Source organism: Lolium rigidum, chromosome 6 (genome assembly GCF_022539505.1).
Source record: "Lolium rigidum isolate FL_2022 chromosome 6, APGP_CSIRO_Lrig_0.1, whole genome shotgun sequence".
Taxonomy (NCBI): domain Eukaryota; kingdom Viridiplantae; phylum Streptophyta; class Magnoliopsida; order Poales; family Poaceae; genus Lolium; species Lolium rigidum.
Window position 1 is genome coordinate 266,278,367 of NC_061513.1, and position 6,111 is coordinate 266,284,477.

A 6,111-nucleotide genomic window follows, 5' to 3' on the forward strand; every position below is an offset into this window, starting at 1 on the left:
ACTCCTAACGCACCACCGGATCCTCCGACCCCAACATAAGGCCTAACTATGCAGATATTAAACTAATCCTCGCGTAGCAAGGAGCAACTATAACGGATCGGATCTACTAAGTAAGAACAAGCAAGATGCTGCCCTTACGTCTGGGTAGACGTAAGGGCAGCTAGGTGTCGAGGGACGGCATTGCCACGCAGATATGCACGTGAAAGCATCAATGCAAGCCCCTAAACACCTAAGGATAAATAGTACTGCTCGCCATCAACAAGGCTTCGAGCACGAGCAGTACAAGGTTAACGAATAAACGTGTCTGCCTAGATCGCTAGATGCGATCTAGGCAAAGCATGGTGCTTACCCGGAGAAACCCTCGAAGAGAAGGGGTGGCGATGCGCCTGATTCGTGTTGGTTGAACGATGATTGTCCTCCTTTTCCGATAACCCTAGATACATATTTATAGTCCAAGGGACTTTCTAATTGAGGCGTGCACCTAATCGTGCACGGGCCGGACTCTATCTCTTTAATCTAAATTACAATGCGATCTACTAATTTACAGATACATGAGCAACTTAGCCCAAACTCTCAGCGCAAGGCCGCTTCGAAGATGCTCCATATGTACGTCCTTCAAGCCCATCTTCACTTACGGCCCAACTCCTGATTTGGCCAAAATCGGGTGGTAACACATGCCCCCCTGGTTTTGGTAATGATAATATCAAAACCATCTGTTTTTTCCTCGAGGGGTCATGTCGTGGCAGAGCAGAACCGTTGCAGTATTCTCCATGATGACGTCTTGCCTTCTCAACTCCTCTGCATGATTTGACAATTTTGGCCCTATACCCTCGGAAACTGTTCGAGCACTGATCTCCAATATATATCCTCCTTTATTTAACCGCATCGAACAGTTCTCTTCCTCATCTCCTTGCTCCAAACCAGCCGTCAGCCAAAAAACCCTCTTCCTTCATAGCCATGTCTTCTCCTTCCCCTTCCCAATCCTCTTCCGCAAGCGAGGGAGAGCCGGAGGTCAATCAGACGGAAGCATACAACCGGCGCGCTCCCGAGCATTGGGATGAACAAGAATTTGACTTCGACTTCGTGCCCGAAGGCCGACCCGAAGACCTCGTCTGGTCGGATGGTGACATGCCCCTGACTGACGGGGAAGATGATCTTCGGTTCTTGATCGATGGAGAACTAGAGGCGGAGAGCAACAGCAACGACCCTCTCTTCCGGGGCAAATTCACTTCCTCCACCAAAGAGGAAGAAGAAGAAGAAGAGGACGACGAAGACGAAGATATCTCCTCCGACACGAAGAAGGAACCAGAGGATGACACCTCCTCCGAGGGACCGCCGCCAAAGCGCATCCGTGGCTGGGCCTGGTCCGATGAGGATGATGATGATGACGAGGAGGAGGCCCCCGCTGAAGGTCACAGTAGCAGCGACGAGGGCGGCTACCCCAGCGATGACGAAGACGGCAACAGCACTTAGAGTAGGGATTCGCTAGCATAAGACCAGCAGTAGTAATCCGTTCCCCTTTTGTTTGAGTAATCAGCTCTCCATTGTAAGAAATCCCTTTTATTAATGAAGAATTTCCTCTAATCAGACTTTGTCAATTTTTCCTCAATTGATTTAGCCGATTCTCCTTAACCAACACTTAATAAGCCGATGTTAACGCATCGGTCCTACGTAATCCATCCCTCCACTCCTCAACTGATGACTTTGAGGCCTGATACTCTTCAAGAACTCATCATTTGCTGAAGGAAGTTGCGACGAAGGGTCAGCCGATGATACCCCAATCGGCTTCGAAAACAGAGCACTCATCAAACCAGCTGCCCCCCGAGCCTCAGTCAAGGCGAAGCTAACGGTGAGAATACGCAGATCGAAGAAAGGGCTTTGCAGGTAGTTCGAGGCAGTCACTATGCAGAACCAGCCAAACTTGCCCCCATCGACTACCTTCCCTCCGCTGAAGACCGATGTGGTAGATGAATCACCAACAGCTTCACTGATGCCTCTGAGAGTGCTGCCGACTTCGCATCTTGAACATGCAGCTGGTAGATCTCGTGCAATTGTACTAGAGTCGATGTCCAAGCATCGGCTGTGCTGAAAGTTTTTATCAGCCGATTGATCCTTGAATCGGCTTACCTGGGTACATTTTCGCGGTCTTGTACCTTCTCTGTATATGCCCCCCGAGCTCCTTCAATTCAACGATGCAGCTTCTGGTGAAAATATTGAGATCGTCACCTTGGTCAAGCCTATGGGCAGTTTCGGGCGCCCAAACTGACGCTTCTGCTAGCACCGCTATACTTGAAGGCTTGCAAACGAAGTTGGAGGTCCTCGCAGAGAAGACCTGAGTCACCAATCAGTTGGAGGTCCTCGCAGAGTAGAACCTCGCCATGTAACTCGAAGACTACCTCATCAGGCTTCTTCTTAGAACAGTTTGCACCCCTTGAGTCGATGGCCGTGCATCGGCTTTGAATTCTTAAGTTCTTAAGTCGATGTCTATGCATCGGCTGTGCTCAAAAATTTTGGAGTTTTTTGCGGCCGATTTGCTTACATCTCGGCCCCCATACTTGAGCTGCTCTGTTGGACATTCGACATTCGTTCCCAGCTCCGTATCCTCGTATCTCATCCATATGTGCCCCCCGAGCCGATTATGTCAAGTAATTGATGGCATCGGCTCTTCAGGCATCTGTCGGATCAATGCTGAACGCAGACAAGGTATGTTGAGGCTAATTTTGGCCGATTGCGGGAATCGGCTTCCTTTTTCGTTGCAAGGCTTTGGCGATGATTTGCAACTTCTTGGATTTCCATTGTAGCTACGTGGCATGCTGGAGATAAGATCCTTTGCTTTTCATTTTTTGAGGGCCGATCTCAGGGATCGGCCTTGCCACGTATGTCCAATGTCTTGGACTTGCTACTCCGTCCGGGTCACGGATATCATGTTTGTATCAGCCGATGTCTCTGCATCGGCATCAGCCGATGCCTGTGCATCGGCTTTCGCCTGTTTTGGACGCCATACTTTCTTTGGCGGGCACGCCTTTGTCTCCGCTGCTTGCTGGATTTTCACGGCCAGATCAGGCCGTGCTCTTCTCAACGTATACAGGTACTGTGCCTCGGCTTCTTCCAGGTTTCGCAGCCGCTGCACTCTACGCTTCTGAGAATGGCTGAGTCCATCAGGGCACCACCTTGGTCGGTGATACCTATCTTCTTCTCCATCTGACTCCTCAAAGTCTTCTTCTTGAGATGACTCAGCTCGTTTACTCTGATGTGGTGGGAGAGGTCCTAGGCGCTCGAACACTGAAACTTCGTTCGTCCTTCTCCTTCGCTGTGTGCATTCTGGGCAATTCTCGATTGGTGGCAATCGGCTCATTCCTGAGTCCCAGCAATGTTTGAAGAAGGGACAGTTCCAGTGTTTATCCACGTTGCCTTGCTCCCTTGACCTCCCACTGGCGCGACGTTCGTACCCGTCGTTGTTGCCGTCATTCCGACGATACCTCCTATTCTCCGCATCAGACCGACGATATCTTTCATCGTCTTCATCGTAGCGCCGACGTCGGTCGTACTGCTGCTCATATTTGTTGAGGAGATGCACGGATAATGGGCGCTGATACCGTATGCTTCTCACCTCCTCCTCGGTCAGGTACCGTCTATCGTCGTCTTGGGGCCGGTCGCGTGGAACGGCCTCCTCTTTATCTTTGCCACGAGAGTGGCTGCTCTCTGCTTTGTCCACGCCATGGCGAATCACAAACCCTGCCATATTGACATCGAAAGAGAACCCTGGCTCTCTTATGGAGTGGCTTAGGTCCACCATGTTGACGTCCGGAAACGGACGCATGTCTACCTTCATGGCAAACTGTCCGAAAGTTAATCGGCCTGATTCTATCGCCATCTGAATTTGTGCGCGCAACACTTTGCAGTCGTTGGTGGCGTGCGTGAACGTATGATGCCATTTGCAGTATGGCCTCTTGTTCATTTCCTGCGCCGTAGGGATCTTGTGGCCTTCGGGTAGCTTCAACTGTTTCTCTTTCAGAAGCAGATCGAAGATCTGTTCAGTCTTGGTCACGTCAAAGTCCAACCCTCTTGGAGGCCCTTGATCGCTTGCGTCCAGCTGTTGCAATCCGGCACATACGCGCACACGTATCCGTGTGGGATTTCCTTGGGCGGGTCATGCAAGAACTGATGGTCGCCCGGGTCACCCCCAACTTTGTAGACGACGTATGCCGGTGAGCCTTGTTGCTGTGGAGCCGCCGTTGCGTACGGCAGAGGTGGCCTGGTGTGGAGTTGCATCTCTCCCTGGTGAGTCCCTAGAACAGGTCCTGAAGGGGAGTATCGACGCTCCATGATTTCTTGCACCACACGGAGCGCAACGCGCTCCAAAGTGTTCACCAGGCTCTCAGAGTGCCGATGCAGTGAATGGGCCACCATGTAGTTGACCTCCTGTCGCAGGGCTCTGGTACGTTCATCTGAAGGGAGAGCCAGATCTACCCCGTCGGGGACGCCTTGTGGAGTGAATCCTTTGAACCTGATACCGTGCGAACGGGTCTTCTCAAAGGAGCCGATGAGTTCGGCTTCGATGATGGCCTTCAGCTCATCGTATTTCTTCTTGTGTTCCGTGGGGAGATCCTTGTACGTAATCGGTTCCTCCGCCACCTCGGATGCCGATGTTGACATGGATGGTTACGTGGATGTCGCAGAAGATGTCGACGCGGATGTCGACGTGGATGTCCCACCGGGCGTGCCAGAATGTGTTACCCTCCAAAACCCCCCGACGGGCGTTGGTTAAGCAACACGAAGAGCCGGGAAGCTCCCAGGGCCGCTTAGTGGATCCTCGGCACCTCGCGTCGTCCCGCAAATCTTCCGGCCAACGTCCCGGCGGTTGCTAGGGCGTGCCACCTGACCTAGACCCGATCGGGAAGGTGTTAGTGCTTCGATTGTTCCTGCATGGTAGACACGTAAACATTAAATACGAGCCCTATCGGCTCTCGGGTTTCCCTGTGGATCGGCTCAAGGAGCCGATCGCCCCATGTTTCACGTTGGATTTACAATGGCATGGGGATCCAGCTTGATCAGGACAAAGCTAAAATGATCCACGACAGTTTAGGGTTTTCACCGCATAATCGGAACGTCCTACGTGCGATCGGGCCTAGCAGCTACGAGAGGCGATGCAAACTACCCCTACGAGAGGCCTAAAAACCAACATAACGTTGATCCCCGGAACATCCCTCGCAGGGACGGTAAACAACTCCTAACGCACCACCGGATCCTCCGACCCCAACATAAGGCCTAACTATGCAGATATTAAACTAATCCTCGCGTAGCAAGGAGCAACTATAACGGATCGGATCTACTAAGTAAGAACAAGCAAGATGCTGCCCTTACGTCTGGGTAGACGTAAGGGCAGCTAGGTGTCGAGGGACGGCATTGCCACACAGATATGCACGTGAAAGCATCAATGCAAGCCCCTAAACACCTAAGGATAAATAGTACTGCTCGCCATCAACAAGGCTTCAGCACGAGCAGTACAAGGTTAACGAATAAACGTGTGCTGCCTAGATCGCTAGATGCGATCTAGGCAGCATGGTGCTTACCCAGGAGAAACCCTCGAAGAGAAGGGGTGGCGATGCGCCTGATTCGTGTTGGTTGAACGATGATTGTCCTCCTTTTCCGATAACCCTAGATACATATTTATAGTCCAAGGGACTTTCTAATTGAGGCGTGCACCTAATCGTGCACGGGCCGGACTCTATCTCTTTAATCTAAATTACAATGCGATCTACTAATTTACAGATACATGGGCAACTTAGCCAAAACTCTCAGCGCAAGGCCACTTCGAAGATGCTCCATGTGTACGTCCTTCAAGCCCATCTTCACTTACGGCCCAACTCCTGATTTGGCCAAAATCGGGTGGTAACAGCATGGTACTAAAACACCTCTCTATATGCTGAAAATTTTGAAGTTACTCTTGTTTTATCTTATTATGCTTGTCACTTTGTTCTTCATGAATTTATTTGTGTACAAGATTCCTATGCATAGGAAGAGGGTTAGACTTAAATGTGTTTTGAACTTGCTTTTTGATGCTCTCTTTTGCTTCAACTCTCATCCTTATGTGAGCATCATTAAAATTGT